The sequence below is a fragment of the Ambystoma mexicanum genome, chromosome 9, assembly GCF_040938575.1.
Source record: "Ambystoma mexicanum isolate Mex_15411 chromosome 9, UKY_AmexF1_1, whole genome shotgun sequence".
In the NCBI taxonomy this organism is placed as follows: domain Eukaryota; kingdom Metazoa; phylum Chordata; class Amphibia; order Caudata; family Ambystomatidae; genus Ambystoma; species Ambystoma mexicanum.
In genome coordinates, this window is record NC_090931.1 from 1,498,780,550 (window position 1) to 1,498,801,435 (window position 20,886).

The 20,886-nt window shown below is 44.6% G+C and overlaps 1 protein-coding gene across 3 annotated transcripts in view; it reads right to left on the reverse strand.

Moving 5' to 3' along the window:
• LOC138489310 (zinc finger protein 354C-like) overlaps nt 1-20,886 on the reverse strand; it is a 96,035-nt gene that overhangs the window by 11,602 nt on the left and 63,547 nt on the right. The gene's annotated exons all lie outside the window — the stretch shown is intronic.

Below are 20,886 nucleotides of genomic sequence, written 5' to 3' on the forward strand. Positions count from 1 at the left end.
GGGGGGGGGGGCCTGCTGGGCGGTTAGAGCGTGAAGGGCGCACATGTTCAAGTGTTGAGAGTTTCAGATAAACAGACGTGTTTTAATTTACTTGCGGAAGGCTAGGTGGGGTGAGCTGTTTCTAAGACTGGGAGGAAGGGTGTTCCATTGGGTTGCTGCAATCAAGGTTAAGCTTGAGCCTCCTGCCCACGCTCTAATGACCTTGGGCACGACGAGAAAGTTGGCATAAGGGGTTATAGTGGGTCTTTCAGTGGTTGGTCTAATGATTCTCTGGGAGAGGTATTCTGGTGCTGTGTGGTGGAAGCACTTATGAGTGAGGGAAAGAGTTTTGCAGAGAACACGTTCTTTTACGGGTAGCCAGTGGGCTCGTCTTCTGGTGGCTGAGATGTGGTCTCTTCTGGGGATATTAATGGTAGCCCGGAGAGCATTATTTTGAACAGTTTGTAATTTGTCAATATTCTTTGTGGATGTACCTGCTAAGAGGGTGTTACAATAATCTAGTTGGGAACCGATTATAGCTCTTGCTATAGTAAGGCAGTTATCCTTCGTCGGGTAGGGCCTGGCTGCAGTAATGAGTCTGGAGTAGTAGGCACAAGACGAGGCGATGCAGTCGACTTGTTTTGTCATGGAGAGGTTGGAGTCTAGGTAGACTCCTAGGGTTTTAACAGCCTGTGAGAATGGGATTAGAATGTAATCAATGGTAAAGGCAGTATATTTGTTGTCTAATTTCTTTAGTGTTTCCGGCGATCCAACTAGAAGTAGTTCCGTTTTGTCACCATTTAGACAGAGACAATTTGAGTATAGTGAACCAGTGCAGAGATTTCAGTCCTGGAAAGATACGATCCCTGGGCTTGAGGTCAAGGACAAGTCTTGCAGTCCTGTTCTGGATATGTTCCAGAGGGCAGAGAGTGGAGGCAGGCAGATTTAGATAGAGGCTGTTACAATAGTCCAGCTTAGAGAGGACCAGGGCCCTGGAGACAGTGAGCTTCTGGGGGAAGGAGAGGAAAGGAAGAATACCTCTAAGGAGGTGCAGCTGGTAGTGTGACTTCTTAGAGACGTCAGAGATGTGAGGGGAGAAGGAGAGTGCAGAGTCGAAGATGACCCCAAGGTTTTTAGCCTTGCAGGTGGGAGTGGGAGGAGGGCCAAGAGAGGCCGGACAGAGAGCTGCAGGGAAGGAGGGAGTGGGTGTGCTGATGAGTAGAATCTCAGTCTTACTGGCATTAAGGCAGAGGTCATTGGCGGCACACCAATCCTGGATGACAGACAGTCAGAGATGAGGGAAGGAGAGGAGGAGGAGGAGGAGGCCGAGGGTAGCCTGAAAATGAGCTGGGTATCATCCGGATAGCACTGAAAGTTGGGACAGAGTGGCCGCCTCTCTTGGTCACACTACCAGCTGCACCTCCTTAGAGGTATTCTTCCTTTCCTCTCCTTCCCCCAGAAGCTCACTGTCTCCAGAGCCCTGGTCCTCTCAAGCTGGACTATTGTAACAGCCTCTATCTAAAACTGCCTGCCTCCACTCTCCGCCCTCTGCAACTTATCCAGAACAGGACTGCGAGACTTGTCCTTGACCTCAAGCCCAGGGATCGTATCTTTCCAGGACTGAAATCTCTGCACTGGTTCACTGTGGCGAGGATTAAGTTCAAAATCCTATGCATTGTACACAAGGCCTTCTGGGGTCTGGGGCCGCAATACCTTCCACTCTCTCTTCCTAAATATCTTCCTTCTCGAGCTCTTCGGTCACTGGTCAGGCTCTGGCGTGGCGGACTTCTTTCCTCTCCGACCGACCCTCCCAGGTCCAACTTGGGTCCTTCCTCTCCGACATCTTTTTCTCTACCTCTGGTGTCCCCCAGGGATCTAACCTCTCTCCCAGGTTATCACGGAGACGGTTGAGCAGGATGGCATGGTTGACAGTGCCAAAGGCAGAACAGAGATCAAGCAGGATGACGACGCAAGATGTGTTAGAGTCAAGGTTGGTGAGCAGGTCTTCACGGATGTTCAGGAGAGCAGTTTCCGTGCTTCTGGCAGCTATGAAGCAAGACTGATGGTCATGAAGACAACCAACAGATTCAGTGTGTAGATTGAGCTGGGAGATGGCCAGTTTCTCCAGGAGCTTGGCAGGGTTGGGTCTGTGGCAAGGTGGCGAGACTGGACGAGCGTTTATGAAGAGGCTGGGCTAAGTGTAGAACAGAGCTAGGTGTAAGACATGCAAAAAGCAATACAATATCAAGTGAACGCTGGCAATAGGGGTATTCAGTGGTTTTGAAATTAAACAGCGCACGGCCATACAATAGCGATGCAGGTATGCAATCCAGTAGCACATTTAGCAACAAGTAATACAGTAACAACAGCACACGGGCAATGGCGGCACTAGGTAGCCTGAATTTAACACTGAAGCTGCATGGCACAAAATGGCGTGCGGGCAGTGTATAGTGGTATACACCGCTCCGCAGTACAGTATGGTGGCCAATGATAATAGAGGGTGCTGGGTAATTGGGGTTTACAGAGCAGCAGTACAGTTGCAGGTGTCCGAAGGGTAAGGGCCGCAGTGAGGTGCGTTAGTTAAGTTGAATCGCCTTCCTCTAGGGGTTGGCCACAATGTAGACTGATGGCGGGGTTTCTTGGGGAGGCAGTGGGTGGCAGCTTGGTGTAGGAATGTACTCTTATCGCAATGTTCCACTATAGTGGGTTACTTCTCGTTCGACTCGGTCAGGCTCAGTCAGGAGCCTTAAAAGTGTGCCTTGCAAGTGGGCCGTCTTCGCCTACCGGCATCCCCCGACTGGCTGACCCGCAGCATATCACCCAATCAGGAGTTAGGAGGCCATGTTAAGGCCAAAAGGTGCTGCAATTATGGCAGCGGCCATCTTGGATGAGGTAAACCCTCGTGGATCACAACAAAATAGATGTGATATTGATTTTCTGGAAGCTCAGTTCTTTTTAGTGAAACAGGAACAGGGTGGCACATAAATGTAGAACGGAGCTGCAGGCTTCTATTAGTTGAATACAAAAGTCAGCTGAGGCAACTGAATGTTATGGTAAAAGCCCACAGGCTTACCTCAAGCTCAAGACACTGTCCTGAGGTGATGGGGGCAGTGCTGCTCTGCAGCTTGGGGGCAGAGGATGATCTCCTGCTGAAGAAGTCCTCCTTCTGAGTACCTACTTGTGCTATTGGATATCAGCATCTTCATTCTGGATCCATTCCCGAAATACACTGCGCTTCTTTGCCAGTGTTCGCACTGTCTCCACACCATGCAAATCAGGGAAGTCCCAGGCATGGTGTAGGGAAACGACTCCAGCGTGTTTCCCACTGTTTATTGTAAGAACACTCAGTGTTGATTTCTTTCAATAAAATGTCAACGGGTGCCTTCCAGCTAGGAGTTGCATCGTAACAGACTCGTCCATTATCAGATACAACGCAGAGGCGAACACCAGACTTGATAGCCACTTGCTTAACCTAGTTAGGCAACTCACTTAGTACACATCTCATTCGAGTCACTTGTTTTCTTCTATTCCTAGTCTGGGCTCCCAAAGATCGAACTTCTTACAACCACGAACCAATGGACGAGTCCACTCATAACCTCTATACTGCTAATAAAGGCAGAGGCACTGCAACACACCCAATGTGCGAGGTATCGGAACGCCGCCTGGTAAAACAGGAATGAGATGAAGCCATGGGGGTGAAGCAGGCATGCACGCGGGGTGAAATCTTACCCTATGGATTATGCAGGGAACTCAGAGGAATGCAAAAGGGGTATGGAAGGCAGTATGGCAGAGTTGATGATATGAGGACAAACACGAAGAAGGGATTGTTCAGAGACAGTTGTCTAGAGTGTACAGAAGATGCTGTGAGTTCTCTTCATCAGGTCACATTTACCATCAAAGACACCTGCAAGTGCTAGGCAGGGATGGAGTCTTCATCAAAAGGCAGGTAGCAACCTGGCCAGTAAGTGCTGGTGTTCAGTGGGGAAGAAGTACGCTGGCGACCCCATTCAAAGTTCATACAAGTGAGTAGGAGTGCCAAGAATACAGTGATGTAACGTGGCTGAAAATGTTGGGGGCGGGGGTGGGCATGACATCGAAATGAATGGGGCTCCTGCCAAATGAGTGGCACAAAATGGTGCGCCACAAAAGATGGGGGGGCAAGCACCCTTGTCCCCCCCTAAATTACACCCATGCAAGAATATACACTGAGGTCTCAGGTTGCACTGAGAATCTGCTAAGCAACGAAGGAGGATTAGTAGAAGGCAGGGACCATCAAGCCGGTAGGTGCTAAGACGGAGTGAAGCATACATGGAGGGTGGCCATGGCTAGCCCCACCAAACTGGTGGAATGGTAGCGTGGTGGGCATGGGGTCCGGAGACTGGTAGAAAGAGCTACAGGGGAGAAAAAGTGCAAGCATCGACCGCAATGCAGAGCTGTGCTGTTAGAAGAGGGGAGGGGCGGGACACATTTGCAGGGGGAGGCAAGTACAAGAGTTTCTTGGTGGCTTAGAGAGCCGGGAGGACCACAGTCTCTCCTTAAATGTCAAATGATTCCTTGATGAGCCAGTTCCGCAGCAGTTCCCTACACTGTGCGTGATCTTTCTCATTCTGCAGGGAGGTGGGCATAGCACATGCCTTAAGGTGGCTCAAGAACACACAAAAACTCTACTCCCTGTCCTTTTGTTCCTACAGGATGTAGACATGGTTTTCATGGAAGAGTGGCTTGGAGGAAGCTGGCAGGGTTGCAGTGCTTGATTTGTTGTTTGTTTGTGTAATGAAAAGGGATCATCTAGGGTGGGAAGCAGTGCCTAAGCAGAGGATTTCAGAGTTAGATGCTTAAAGGTACATGTTACTGTCAATGCGAGATGGGTATTGCCTGCACATATTTGAAAGGAGTGGGCAAGAAGGGCAATGGGATAAGTAACAGGGTGTTATGTAAGGTTTGAAAAGCCGGGCTGTGAACACACATCCTTGAATGTCTATTCCTACAACAGGAGGCAGGTGAGCAGAGGAGACACAATGATCCAGCCAGACCAAGCAATCCAGTCCAAGGCACAGCCTTTCATGCCCATGGAGGATTCCAGCCTGTTGAGAAGGATTTGGTGGTTCACAGTGCCACCCAGAAATGAATCGGGTTCACAGAATGAGGATAGCATGGTTATTCGTGATTCCAGGCTTGTTCCTTGTATGGATAGAAGAGCAGAATGTTGCTCTGATGGGCTAAATTAGGCTGGTGGTTGTGCAAAAGGTTGTTTGATTCCATCATACACTACTTTCATCAGACATTGTGGAGTTTTTATTGATGCATTCTAATGGACGTCTTTTGCCTTGTTTTGATGACAACCAGAGTAGTGACTTGGAGAGGACAGAAAATGGGAAACACTTGTGTATACTTGAAACACTTGTGTATAGGAGCGTTATAAATGCCATATCATAAAGCTGGTTTTGGGTCCTCATATTTACTGCGGAGGTACACCAGAGAAGGTGAACAGACTACAGCCCAGAACATGGCTCAGAGTAGCCGGAACCTATAAGTGGGTGTGGTAGGTCAGAAGACGAAGACCAATGGTTTCCATTTTAAAGGATGTTTATTGCAAAAATTAAAAAAAGAAGAAAACATCTTTGCCTACTTGAAGTGCTTCCCTATCCAACCCAGGAAAAGGACTCCATTCTCCCGGGGATGCTTTGCCAGCAAGCATTTCTCAGTATAGAATGTTCAAGTAGCTTCTTGCCATTTCCTGTACCGGTTCATGCAGTTCTTTCAAGGAACATCTCTGTTTGGGCTTTCAAGTTCCTCTCTCTTGGTGCTCAGGCCTCCAAATGTTTACTCTGCTTCTTTCAACTATTGTTGGACATGTTCTTTACCTGACACCAATTCCTCCAGTTTCATAACTCCTTGATTATTATCCCTTGGGGTATCCTTGTCTTCACACTGGGATCTCGATAATGTATATCTGGTGTATATCCTTCTGGGTCTTCTCGTCTTGCCCATCCCTCCTTCAGAATATTGAGGGTGCTTCTGGAATTGTCTGCGGTTCTCTCCTGTATATCCGCTCGAATGGGGAGAACCTGGTGGAAGCTTGTAGAGTTTTTTATGGAGCGAAAAGGGCCCAGGATAGTAGCTGACACTTGCTCCTCATCTTCTGAAACCAGTTTCCGGAGGAAGTTCTTTAGGATTTGGTTAAAATGCTCCACAAGCCCATCTGTCTGTGGGTGACGGACAGAAGTTCAGAGGTATCCATCTGCAGCAGGTTCTTCAGATCAGGGGTGTGCACATAAATAGGGTATCTTGATATGAGAGACTTTCCTTAGGGAATCCCACTCGTATTGAGTTACTACATGTTCCACAGTGCTTTGTATGGTGTTTGACGTTTTAGGGCAGGCCTTGTGGTAACCTGTGGCATAATCGAATACAACGAGAATGTGGTGGTTCCAACCTTGGATGGGTTAGGGGGTCTACCACATCAATTTCAGTGCAGGAGAATGGAACGTCTATGATAGGTAGCAGCTTTGCGGGTGTCTTACCTCAATCATTCCTAGAGGTCTTTTGACACATGACACACTAAACAATGTTTCTGAATTTGCTGGTGGTTGCAGGGACAGTAGAACCAACCAAAGACACGTTCCTGGGTCTTAGGCCATCTTGGGCTCTTGCCGGAAGATGGGAACGGGCTAGATTGACAAGTTTTCAGAAAAGTGGAGTTTCAATAAGTGATATCGGGTCTGGCAATCTCGATTGGCATTATTCATCGCTGAATCTGCAGGGCCCCCTTTCTCTACAAAATAAGGCCCTGCGAGTCTTCTGCCCTCTTCGAATAAAGTCACATCAAATGGAGCACACGAGACATTGTTTCTTTAGGCCTAGGGACACTCTGGTTCTAACGCGAGCCCCATCTGCCTCTCCAAGATCCCGAGTCTGTCCCCCGTGATGAATCATGGGATTCAGTCACTTTGCCCTAGGGAGGAGCCTTTCCTTGTGAGGCTAGGGGGTGAGCCTGCTACACAACATTCCCCTTAAGGGTGGCGGAAAGCTGGACCTCATAGGGAGGGACTCCCCCCACCCCCTTGGGGAGAAGGACTCCCTTTCCGATAGTAACTCCCTTTTCACTATGCTCAGAAACCCAGTCAAACCATGTCAGTTTACAGATAACTAGACTCCTCTTATATGGACTGTTGTGATGTGATAATAGAAGATAAGTACCTGTCTGGTACTGTGAAGAGTGGGAACATGGAGTGTTAAAGAATACCCGTCTATCAACTACTGGGATGAAGAAATCTCAAAGTGCTTTGGCGTAAAGCGCTATATAAACACAATAAACATAAAGGTGTTATGAAGACTACAGCTTCAACACAAAGGAAGGACTATCCAGAGAATCCCCAGTGTCTCGTCAAAAAGGGGAGGGGCCGGAGAACCAGAGAGAGAGAGAGAGAGAGACCCTGGAGTTTCAAACCAGCTGGAGGGAAGCTGGTAACCGGGAGAGAATGCTGTGCTCAACAGAGGCGAGCCGCTAGAACCCAGCAGTACCCGAGTTGCGCTGGTCAAGGGGTAGATATGACGAAGCATGTCAAAGAAATAAAGGTCCCTGGAGGGACGTTCGAGAAACAAGCAATGAATAGAGAAGCCATGACTAGGAAGGGACCATGTTACAACTGAACATAGAGTTCTTACCTGGTGGTGGCTGGCAACGAAAAGGAAAGCCCACCCCTTTCCACACCAAGACCACATGGGGGGGAAAGACACTAAAGTGGGTCAGAGCGAGAAGATGAAAAACAAATGCAGCAGCCATTCTTATGAACCACAGAGGAAAGCTGTCCCAGTGACACAGCCCTCTTACACTAGAGGTAACAGGGAGAGCGGGAGACCTGGAGGATAAGGCACATATAATGAGAGGGAGATAAAAATCCCTCTTAATAATAATGGCAGCGAATATAAGTAGTCAAGTAAGCCTACTCATCCCAGTAAAAGTGAATACATTAAGAAGAGTGTGAATCATAAGGAACTTACTCTACTTGTCACAGTGAGTGTGTATTTAGCAAGAAGAGTGAGAATCGCACGAGGCAATAGTATCTTCATACCAGTGATTGTATAAATAAGAAGATTGAGATTTGTTCAGGAACACAAACTATCTGTCCCTGGGAATGGAAAGTGAAACAAGTCGCTGTATGTTGCGAGAGCTACCCAGGAGAGACTGCAAGTGATCTTCTACTTGGCAGAACAGCATTTGCAAACTGGCCAAGAAAAACAGACGAACTATATGCGCAATAAGCCAATCTTAGAAAGTTTAAGATAGGTGACTGTCGTGGTTCTACTTCCTTGAATAAGCTAGGGACCAAGTGGCACAGACCGTACTGTATCACACAAGTTCTTAATGATCTGAACTATTCAGGCAGAATGACTGCCACAATTCCTCCCAGCTATATCACAGAAACTGGCTGAAGGCCTGGAAGAAATCTGAAAAGCATAATTTGATGGCACAGCTAGGGTTGGATGTGACTGGGACAGAGAAGGGACCTTTGTAGCCAACTTTAGAAAGAAAGACCTGACTGCGGACCAAGCCCGAGATATACAAACTTATTTTCAACATTTTGCTAATGTCTGTGTGAATCGGCAAAGCCGAACAACTTCATTCATTGCATTTTAACCACCCCAGGCAAGTCGGTTCAACTACAGGCCTTGAAGGTATTAAGGGTTGGTTTCTGTGCCACTCAAAAATAAAAAGGATTTCCTTGCTCCTTCTGGTGAAAAAACATGTATTGCTTTTCATGAAGTATTCTTTCCCAACTCTGAGTGGTTCTAAAAGACATTCCGACTTAAATCTGTATAGTGTAATTCCATCATTTGAATCTTCTATTCCATAAATTGACAGTTTTAAAAGTAACCATTCATAAGTTTCTATCATACATTCATCATTGTGTTCAAAATGTTCCAATCTTAGTGTTTTTTGAATATGGGGTTTTATCCTGGTTTATCCTCGTAATGGTGTGTCCTTATAAATGTGTCGTCCTCCCTGCATTTGTAACTACATTCATAATTATGTGGATCATCAGGAGGTTCTTCATTGTTTACTACAGTCTTTTGAACTAAAGAGTAAAGGAGACGGCGAGAGACCAGTGTGACCCTGTAAGGTCTGTGCTATAGCTCACTGGGAAAGCACTAAAGTAGCAGTTTGGTAAGTTTAATTGCATTTCCATTTTTTGCTTACCGTTTCATGGTCTGTATAGTTCAATGTCGATTATATCTATATTGCATTTGATTCTCTTTCATGTATAAATTTGGTAGTTTCTAGAGAAAGTGGAGACAAGAGACATGCTATTTTTATTCATTATGTTTTAGTTTTAATTTAAGTATGAGGCTATTCCTTCACTGGATTCAATTTCCTAACATTACTCTTACCTTGTAGTTCATTTAAACTGGATATGATGATAATACAGATTCACCGGTATCCTCCAACCGCTGTTCCGCGCGTGATTGGATTTTGGAGGATGCTGCATGATATACGACGTCACAGCATCGACATTGCTGCACAGTAACATCAGTGCATTGCGTTCCTGAGAGGCTGTGGTGATTTTGGATTCAAAATTATCTAATGTTGGTTTTCTCTTGGCGGCCATGTTCTGCATGTACAAAAATGAGCCCAAAACATGGCTCCGATACGTGGCCATCTTGGACATTCACTTTCATTTAGCGCAATGAAAGCCCATGTTTTCATGGGCTTAGCAAGTAAACATGCATTTCTGCAGTGGAGGCAAGGTCTCATATTCATGTAACTGTGAAGAATAGTTGCTGTATTGCCGCCAAAGGACAAGCCAAAAAGGGAGTCGGAGCGCTCTGCAGGTGCAGTGATAGTGGGTACGGAGAACGAAAGCAAGGAGAGAAGTTGGGTTTTTCCACTTATAGCTGGTCTATTCCACTCTTTGCTCCTCATGCTTATTTTCTGCTCTTCGGCCGAGTGCAGTCTGGTAACCCATGAGGGGTGGGGATTGAAAGTAGCCCCATAAAGAGAAGAGGTTTTCCTCTTGGGAAAGCAGAGAATTTGGACCCTGGGCGATGCAGTCTCGCTGAGAGGGAGGATGCCCCGCTCCAACCCAGTTAGTACAAGTGATCTCTTTGCCTACCTGTTGTGGGACTAAGCAGGGTCGTGGTGGCCGAGATGAAGGTGTCTTCTGCAACTATCCTAACTGACTATGTGTTGATTTTACTTTATGTATGTTATGAGTAAATAAAAGGCCTATAACGAGCCATTTATATTATCATTATAACTAGTCTTTAAGTGTAGTTCTCTGCCTATCTGAGTCCAATAACTGATTTTGCATGGGTTCGGGGAACATAAGTTCGAGTACTCCCCACTTGGCCAAGAAAAAGAAAACAATTGGCGCTGTGAGCAGGGTCTTTGTGCTGACATTGATGCCAAAGATCCCTGCCAATTTGACATATGCAAAAGATATTGGACTCGGAGATGCAATAGTTGGACAGTGAATACTGTGTTGTGAGGTATCAACGATAGGGACGTGAAATATTCATTGGGTAAAATGAGTTCCTTGTTTAGGAAAAAAGGAAGCTCCGCAGGCAGAGGCTGTCCTGAGGTGAATATTCCAGGGTGGACTATGAGTCAGTATGACAAAGTCACACAGACTTGGGCATGTGCTGCGGGCATGAGCGAGAATGGGACACTCGTATAGGAGAGGCAAGTCCAGCTGAAGAGGTGGGCTGTCTGCAACAGTTGCTGGTGGAAAAAGGGTAGGAGTGTTCGGCTCTACATAGGAGGGGCTGGATCTTGTTACATGCCTTTCGAAAAATACACCAGCAGAATGTGAAATTACAGGTGAATGTCTTGAGATTGGAAAAGAAGCCGGCTGCTGAAAAACAGATTGTATCATGATAAAGCAGACAAATATCAAGCGGTAGCCGAGCGTGCTGCTGTGCGGGTTGCTAGTTATAAATACTGAACGAGATGAGGGAAAGTGAATTCTCATAAAGGTAGCAACCGTGATTGCTACAGCAAGCGTGGATTGGGATCCCGATCAGTGGGATGGCGATGTATTCGCCAGTACTAGTACCGAGAGTGGTTCAGAGCCAGAGATGTTACCCAAGACGGAATCTGGCCGTAAAGAGTTAATTTTGAAATCTGTGATGCGTAGAAGGATGGGTTGTAATCCCAATAATCCTGGAGGAGGGATAGTGGATATGACCGCACTCGCAGATTATTCACTGCAAGAAATTGGGGAAATCGTTAATCGATTGAAGCAGAGGGTTGTTGAACCCTTGCTGAACTAAATGGTCAAGTTATTTGATGGAGGGTCGGTGGGTCTCCGCGTAGATGCGACGGATTCCACTACGTTTTTACCTTTGATGCAGGAAATCCATATTAAGGAGATTTTTTTACTTGCAGGCCCTCCACGAGAGGCCGATGGGGGAGAGGTTCAAATGTCTTTGTTACAATTGGCAGCTGAAGGATGTAACCGGAAGTATCATATCACCTCAGATTGGCTGACCGAGCAAAAGAAACGGTATACGTTAAAAGAGGCTATTCAAAGGGTGAGGGAACAGGCCATGAAAGAGGCAATTCATGTGGTTGGTGGCATTGTCTGTTTCAGCCAGAAATACCATTATTCTAACTGCCCCCCGACATATAAAAACATCATAATGACCCTATTGGTGGGAAAACGGGAAAAATAACGGAGGAGGTGGTGGTGGATGCTATTAGGCAATTGGCAGATCCAGGAGAATGGGAAAAGACAGAGGAATGACCCTGAGATCGAGAGAGGGAGGGGCAAAGTGAAAGACACACTCCTGGGAAGAGGTTTGATAGCCGAGATTCTCGCGTATCCAGAAAGGATATGTTTTTAGCTTTGCTGAAAGACGGAGTGCCAAGGAGAGATATTGATGGGATTGAAACGCTGGAAATGTATCAATTGTACAAAAAGCGGGGTCTAGAGGCGAAGGAGAGTTACAAACAAGTGAAGCAGCAAGACGTTCATAAGCAGAACAGGGAGGAGCATCCGTTTGTACCACCTCCAGAGGAGAGAGACAATCAGTCCCCAAAATCCCAGCCAACGTATGTGGGCCTGAGTAAAATGGTGAGTGCAATGGTGGAAATGCAATCTAGACACACACACACTCAAAATACGAATAGGATGATGGTCAAATCCAGGAACAACTGTCCAAATTAAGGTAGACAGACGGCCTCAGGTAAAAGTGAAATTATTTTGGCAGTCAGGAAATGTACAGGAGGTCAACGCCTTAATTGATACTGGGGCGGAGGCCACATTGATACATGGCAATCCTTCAAGATTTAAGGGGGGACATTTCACGATTACAGGGTTAGGGGGCAAAGAGACCCCTGCCGGAAAATTGATATGAAAATTGGAAGTTTGAGAAGGGATACTTACCAGGTATTAGTTGTCCCGATCCCTGAATACATTATTGGATTTGACATTCTAGAAGGGCTGACCTTCAGATTAGGAAGGAAACTTTCAGTTTGGAGTAGATGTGTTCACTTGCACCCCTGTGGGGATGGGACGATTGCCCCCGGTGCAGGTTCCGATAGCCACCAAAAGAGTGTCCATGAAACAATATTGAATTCCCGGAGGGGGGGAGGAGGGGAGATTTCAGAATCCATGAAAGGTTATGTGGAAGCCAGTGTGTTGCATTCTGCGACCATGGCTTGGAACAATCCGATCTGGTCTGTTAAGAAATCAGATAGGAGCTACAGGATGACTGTGGATTACTGTGAGTGGAACAAACCTACTCCTCCGCTAACACCGGCAGACCTTGATGCAGTGACTTTGATTGAAAATGTACACAAATATGAGGGAACTTGCTATGCGGTGTTAGAGACTTGGCTAATGCCTTCTTCACTGTACCGATTTCTGATGAATGTCAGGAGCAGTTTGCATTTTCCTGGAATGGGAGACAGTATACGTTTCAACATTTACCAATGGGTTCTATGCATAGTCCAACAATCTGCCACTGCCTGGTGGCAGAACATTTGGACAAAATTCTGTACAAGCCGGATGTGCAGATCGTACACTACATTGATGATATATTGATCCAAGGGAAAGATAAGCCTAGTGTGCGAGTGCACCTAGATCTTATTATGGACAGTTTACGAAAGGAAGGGTGAAAAATGAATGAGTCTAAAACCCAAGGTCCGGCAGAGATAATGATTTTTCTGGGAATCCAGTGGCATAATGGACATCGCAAAATGGTGCCAAAAGCCAAACAAAAGATCTTTGTGTTTTCCACTCCAAGGACTAAAAAACAAGCCCCGCAGTTTATTGGGATGTTCGAATTCTGGAAACAACGTATACCCCACTTGGGGCAGATTTTTCCACCTCTTTACAAAGTAACACACAAGAAATTCAATTGTGAATAGGGTGAAGAGCAAGATGGGGCGTTCCAATTAGCAAAAGACACCATTCAGAAAGTACTTGATCTATGGCCGTTGAGAGATGGAGAAGTGGAAGTAAATGTATCTGTACAAGATGCATATGCCAACTGGAGTGTGTGGCAAAAACGGGACAGGAAGCGGGTGCCCTTAGGGTTTTGGAGTCAAAGCTGCCTGAAGCTGGTGACAGATATACTTCATTTGAGAAGCAATTGTTGGCCTGTTATTGGGCACTTGTGGATAAAGAACAGATGACGGTAGGTCATGTTGTATTATTCCGACTAGAAATACAGATCATGCAATGGGTATTGAGCTCTCCTAAAACCCATCGGATTGGGCACACACAAGAGTCTAGTATTATCAAATGGAAATGGTACATTCAAGATTGTGCCAAGGCAGGGAAGGGTGGAGTAGAAAAATGACATGAACAAGTGGCAGGGGTTCCGTTAGTAGACCTGAAACTCGAGGGAGATGTGACAATTGGTGAATCTCCAGTTAAATGGGGAATCCCATATGGAGAGTTATTGAGTGAACAAATTGAACATGCTTGGTTTACTGATGGTTCAGACAAATATGTGGGAATTGAGCGACACTGGAAAGCTGTACCTTATAATCCTGAATTGAAAAAGGTTTTAACCACCTCTGGGAAAGGGAAGAGTAGCCAATTTGTGGAATTGTATGCTGTATACCAATCTTTGAAACAGGAGATGCCGGGAGTTGTTATATTTATACAGACTCTTAGTCTGTTGTGAATGGATTTGTGGTGCGGCTGCCTAACTGGCAGAAAAATTGATGGAAGATTCATGCTAAAGCAGTGTGCGGGAAAGAAGTGTGGCAAGACATTGCTGAGATGCTAATGCATACTACAGTAACTGTGTATCATGTAGATGCACATTGTGCAACAGATTCACTAGAACAGTGGTCCAATTCTGTTGCAGACGAACATGCAAACATTTTGATCATGGATGCGAGGGCTGACTAAGATGATTTGGCAGGAATTGCTAAATGGGCCCACCAGAAGAGTGGACAGCTCGGAGAGAAAGCTAGTATCAGGTGGGCACAGACAGGGGAATTAGAATTCCGTTAGAAATTGTGAAAACAATAATTCTACAATGTCCCATGTGTCAACATCAGAAGCAGAGATCTATTCCACATATAGTTCACGGCACGTTGAAGCGGGGTAAATTGCCTGCACAGATTTGACAGATCGATTATTTCGGTCCTATGCCTATTAGCAGAGGATGTCAATATGCGTGTACTATTGTGGACGCTTATTCTGGTTACTTAATGGTATTGCCATGCAAAAGAGCCACCCAATTGAATACAAATAAATTATTAGATCAGGTGGACGTGTATTATGGTGTTCCCTTTACAGACACAAAGTGACAATGGATCCCACTTTAAGGGAAAGTTGGTTTCAGACTATTGTCAGGAAAAGGGAATTAAATGGATCTTTCATGTCCGCCATCACCCTGAGGCTTCAGGGTTAATTGAAAGAATGAATGGATTGCTGAAAGAACAGTTGCACAAAACTGGTGAGGGTACCTTGAAAGTGTGGCGAGAACATGTATTAGATGCCGTTCAGATTCTAAATAACCGTCCCATTGCGAACGGTGAGACTCCATTAATGCGCATGATGACACAAGCCTTACAATTCAGAATCAATACATCTGTGGAAATTCTGTTGTATTGGGAAATGTCTCCTGGAGCGTTGGCTCCTTATCGTGCTACTCCTGAGCCTGCAGGGGTGGATTTGCATGCAAGGGAAGAAATCCGACTTGAACCCGGAGGCATTATTGTGATCGATACGGGGATTGGGGTGCAAATTCCATCTGAACATATGGGATTAATTGCCCATCGATCTGGATTAGCCCTGAAACGCATTCAAGTGTTGGTAGGGATTGTGGATGCGGATTATCAGGGAGAAATAAATGTTATTCTCATAAACAGTGGAGAGAACATGTTGCCTATACATACATAAGGGTGATCGAGTGGCCCAATTGATATTAGTTCCTGTAAAATTATCAGCAGTGAAGAAGGGTGAGCCTCCCACAGTATTAACTATACGTAGGGGCAGGGGTTTTGGCTCGACAGATGCAATGGTTCCAGGTGCCAAGGTATGGGTCGATAAACCTAATGGTCCGCCTGTTCCTGCGGATCTGATTGCAGCGGGGAAAGATCAAGTAGTTCTTGTTATGGAACCTGGCAAAAGGAAATGGACTCATATTCCGGCTGACAAATGTTATTTACGTGAGTGATGTACTCCGCTGATATCTTCTATTTTTACTTCTGATTTTTAGATCCTCTGTATACCGAGTGCCTCTGGGGGGTTGGTAGGGTCTGGGGACATGCTGGAGGAAGAAGTGGCAAGTGTCTCCATTCTGCCAATGGAGTCGGGGATTTGGATCAAGACTGATGCACCTCTTACCACTTTTGAGCCTGATGATGCATCTATTGCGGCATATCGCAGTTCCTGGAGGAAACGATGAGGGCAAAAGCGTAATGCCTAGCCCCTTTCTGCACTTTCCATGTCTGTGGTACAAAATAACTATCCCACCTCCTTGGGAAAACTGAGAACATATGGGTTTACCTAGCTCACAAGGTGTTGAACATTTTGTATTTTTGTATGTAGATGTGCACGACTCCGCAACTTTGGTTTTCACGTGCCTCGTGGCGATATCGACACCTTTCCTGGTGCCAAGGCATTTTTTCGGGGTCCTGCATAAAGGATTCCTTAGTTGAAAATTCCAATATACGAAGCTCCTTTTCTGTGTATGAATATCGTAAATCCTGTGCAGACACAGATCGCAAATGGAGAAATATGACGAGAATCATTACTTACAATATTACACCTGCTGATGTCTGCTATCATACGACTTGTGATCCAAACTTTGTTGACAAATGCCAACAACTGACTTTAAACCAAAATGAGAAAAGAACAGATTTTGTGCGGCGCTTGTGTGCGCGACCGGCATCTGTTTGTATTGATGTCTCTAACAATAGGTGGTGTAATTCTACTGATTTAACTGCCAGACACCTCAGCCATGTGACACATTCTACGGGTTGGTTATTTTCCTGTGGGAAGAAAACACTCATATATTCCTGCTAATATCTCGGGTGGTCCCTATACTTTAACACGTCTTGGCTTGATGCCGTTTCCCTTACGCCCTGCTATTCGGCAGTCTATGTGATCCGCCTCTTATACTGTCCTATCTCCCGATTGTAATTCTGAAACTGAAACTGAAGTATTGACATTAGCTGTTTCTTTAGTTGGGATTTGGGGTTTAGCAGCTGGGGGTTATAAAACCATAATTAAGCTAGCCTGCTTAGTAGTTAAATGGCTTAATGAGACTTTGCAGGCTTTAACTGAGCTATTGTTAGATGATAAGAATTTTAGTAAGGCTATTTTACAAAATAGAGCAGCGATTTATTATCGGTTTTTAAAACATAATCTAGGGTGTAACGCTGTAGAAGGGGTGTGTTGTTTTGACTTGGAAGATTGTTCCCATTCCATTGAGGATCATATCAATGAGTTGAGGAGGCTAGTTGCCCATGTGATACAAGATTAGTACGGGGACAGATGAGGTCAAATGTTTCCTGGATTCCCAAAGTGTTACGTTCAGCTTTAGTTTGGGTTTTCAATATTTTTTCCCGTTTCAGTTCGTTGTTGTTTTGTATTTCATGTATCCCAAATTTGTGGCATTTATTCTGCAGGTTCTGGGAAGCTCTGTTTCGCCCCTTGGGTTATGGTAGTTGATTTTCCAAGGGGTGGAGTTTACTGCATGTACGAAAATGAGCCAAAAAGCTTATGTTTTCATGGGCTTAGGAAGTAAACATGTATTTCTGCAGCAGAGGCAAGGTCACATATTTATGGAACTGTGGAGAATAGTTGCTGTATTGTCCGCCGAAGAACAACCCAGAAAGGGAGTCGGAGAGCTCTGCAGGTGCAGCAATAAGGGGTACTGGGAACGAAAGCAAGGAGAGAAGTAGATTTTTTTTCCGCTCCTAGCTGGAATATTCCACTCTTTTCTCCTCGTGCTTATTTTCTGCTCTTCGGCCGAGGGCAGCTTGGTAACCCATGTGGGGCAGGGATCGAAAGTAGACCCATAAAGAGAAGAGGTATCCCTTTTGGAAGGCAGTTAGAATTTGGACCCTGGGTGATGAAGTCTCGCTGAGAGGGAGGACGCTCTGCTCCAGACCCTGTTAGTACGAGTGATCTCTTTGCCGACCTGCTGTGGGACTAAGCAGTGTCATGGTGGCTGAGAGGGAGTCTTCTACAACTATTCTAATTGTGATGCACGTATTCTATGTTTATGTATAACTGACTATGGGCCTCATTATGAGTCCGGCGGTAAAAACGGCACGGCTGCCGCCGGAGTCATTTTTTTTGCTGCCACCTGGCAATGGGGACTTACTGGGGCATTACAGCCGCCCCAGCAGTCCCGGTAATTTCACATTGCCGGGTGCTGGAAAAAATTACTCACTATTCCCATTGAGTCCAATTGGACTCAATGGGAATGGGGAGGATGGTAGCACCGGCACCATTCATGAATGGTGCCGGTGCACCCGTCAAGATCTGCGAGCGTGAGCCATTACGCCCGCCAGGACAGACCTGGCAGACTGAAAGGCACCCGCTCCAGGAACTCAAGAGTATGCCAGTCTGGAAACAACAGTGACGGTAGTTTACCAGCACCGTTGTTACCTGACCGGCATACTTATAATGAGACCCTATGTGTTTGCTTTGTTTTCATGTATGTTATGAGTGAATAAAAGGCCTATGACGAGCCATTTATATTATCATTGTAACTAGTGTTTATGTGTAGTCCTTTGCCTATCTGAGTCCAATAACTGATTCTGCGAGGGTCCGGGGAACGCAAGTTTGAGTTCTTCCCACATGACCAAGAAAAAGAAAAACAGGGGTTAGTTAGGTCATTTTGTAGTGGAGATTACCACAATGCAACATTATGTTATATCTTTGGACTCTTCTTGAGCTTCATATTTGCTCTTAACTGCCATTTGTGCATGTGTTAAATTAATTAATTTATTTAGAATTAAATTTGAATTGTTTTAAACATTTTGTATGGATTCTTTCATTTTCATTCTTTGGTTACCCTACGTGACCAAACATTATCTAAAAGCCTTACTGGGTCTTGTCAGTCCATACGGCTTAAGAGTATTATAGTCATTCAGTTGTATATAGGTACATGCATATATTTCTAATAACATCCTATTGGTTAAATTGCAGTCAATACTGTTGGAAATAGTTACATTATTACAGTATGTACAGGTGAAAGTAAACAGAATATTCCAGTTTATGCAGATACATTTAAGTTAACCAATTTTTGTCCACATGGAAAACATTATCTGTATGTTGGTATGTCAAATACATTGCCATAGATTTATAGATAAGTGTCCATTTCACTATCCTGATTTAATCTGGTCTGACAAGTGTGCATGACGCTGAGCCACTTGGCCTCTCTCTGGCATAGATGAAGTTCTCTATTGTCACCCGTAGGTGATATATTCATTGTCTCCAGGCCTATCACCTTCAAATTGTCCACTGCTAGATTGGGGTGTTCCAAACTGTAGTGCACTGCCTTTGGGTATCTGCAGTCACTGTTCTTGATTGCTTTGAGATATTCCATGATTTGGATTTTGAGTGGTTGCATAGTGCTTTCTATGTACCATTTTATGCAGTTGCATTGGATCCCACATATAACAAATGTGGTGTTGCAGTTAATAAATTCGGGTGATTTGTCTCTGTGTTCCCTTTGGTAAGTTTATTTTGTCTTCTTTCATTATTAATGGACATATTTTCCAGTTACCACATTTGTGATTTCCTTTGACTGGTGGTATATTCCACATTGAATGTTTTCTCTGAATCTTTCGGTTTCGGAAAGCCTGGACTGATCTAGTTCGTCATTGTATTGGCTTTTAGAAATGTTATAGACGGTTGGGGATCATGGAATTTGGTTAAATCTTTATCCGGTTGTAATATATTCCAATGTCCCCTTCGAATATTCTTTACAGAGTATGCATTAGAGCTATATGTGGTTATAAATCTCTATTGGCTTTACTGTTCTCTAATCTAGTTTATGTATTGCATAGTATTTCGGTTCTTTTCTTGAGTTTTTTTCCTCTACAATGCTTTAAGTAAAATTCCGGACCGTTAACCGCTTTCCTGAAATATATGTACTGCATTGTTTACATGTTTTTGGTATTTCAAATCTTCACTACAGTTTCTTTTAATCCTCAGGATTTCTCTGTATGGTATATTAAGAATTGTGTGTTTGAAGGATTGCTTTTAGCATGTAGGATGCGGTTTCCCAGTAGTAGGGTTTTGGTAAAGAGTAGTGTGTATTATGTTGTCCTTAAAATATAATTCAAGATCCAGAAAACAAATCAGTTCTTTGTGGGAATTCAGTGTCAGTTTGAAGTTGTAGTCATTCATGTTCAGGCAGTGAAAATATTGAGTCAGGGATTTGTTATCTCCATACCATATTCGCAAAATGCCGCCTATAAAAGTATCCCAGTATGTAACATTGTTTTATGTGAAAGCAGGGTGCAACCATGCGTGTTCTATTTTATAGTGTCCCATGAATACATTTGCATCAGTGGTGCATATTTGGCACCCATCGCGGTTCCCCAGTGTTGTTGGTACAATTGTCCATCAAAGCAAAGAGCAGGCAATCGAGTCCACTTGCTGTAAAATATGTTTTATGTCCTTTATATATGATGCCAGACTGGAGGCCAAAGGTTTTAAGTGAACTTCAATGTATTATGATATCTTTTCTGTCAGTGATCCCATTTCATTTATGATGGGGCTGCATGATGGAAATCTTACATATTTCTTGTGTACTTTAGGTACAAAATAGATTGTCGTCATGATGGGAAATTAGTTATTCATGTAGATATATTCATCAACGTTAAGTAGTCCAGAGTCTCTCCAATTTATACTGAGTTTTCATCATTTTGTGTTTAGTTCTACTATTGGACAATGTCCAGTAGCAATATCTGTCATTTAGTTGGTGCAGTGCCTGTGCGACAGTCTTATCTGTTCATTATTACTATTTTTCCCCCTTTGTCTGCTGATGTGACAATTATTTCAGTGTTGTCTTTATGTTTTTTTCAAACTTGCCTTTCTTGAAATAGATGAGACAGAGAAGGAGCCTTTTTAGCCGATCTTACAAAGAAAGGCCTGACTGCAGACCAAGCCCGAGATATACAAACTTATTTATAAAATGTTGCTTATGTCTATATGGAGTGGCCAAGCCGAACAACTTTATGAATTGCATTTAAACCTGCACAGGGAAGTTAGTTCAACTACAGGCATATCTACTATGTAAGGTCAGTTGGAAGTCTGGGAAAGATGATGCTGGACCGACAGGGGATTGAGCCCTCACAAAGCTAGGGACTTTTTCTAATAGTACTGGTGCCCAAGCCAGATGGGAATTGGCAGTTTTGCATGGATTTTAGAAAAATAATTAACTCTCACTTAGACGCTTAGCCTATTCCCGACT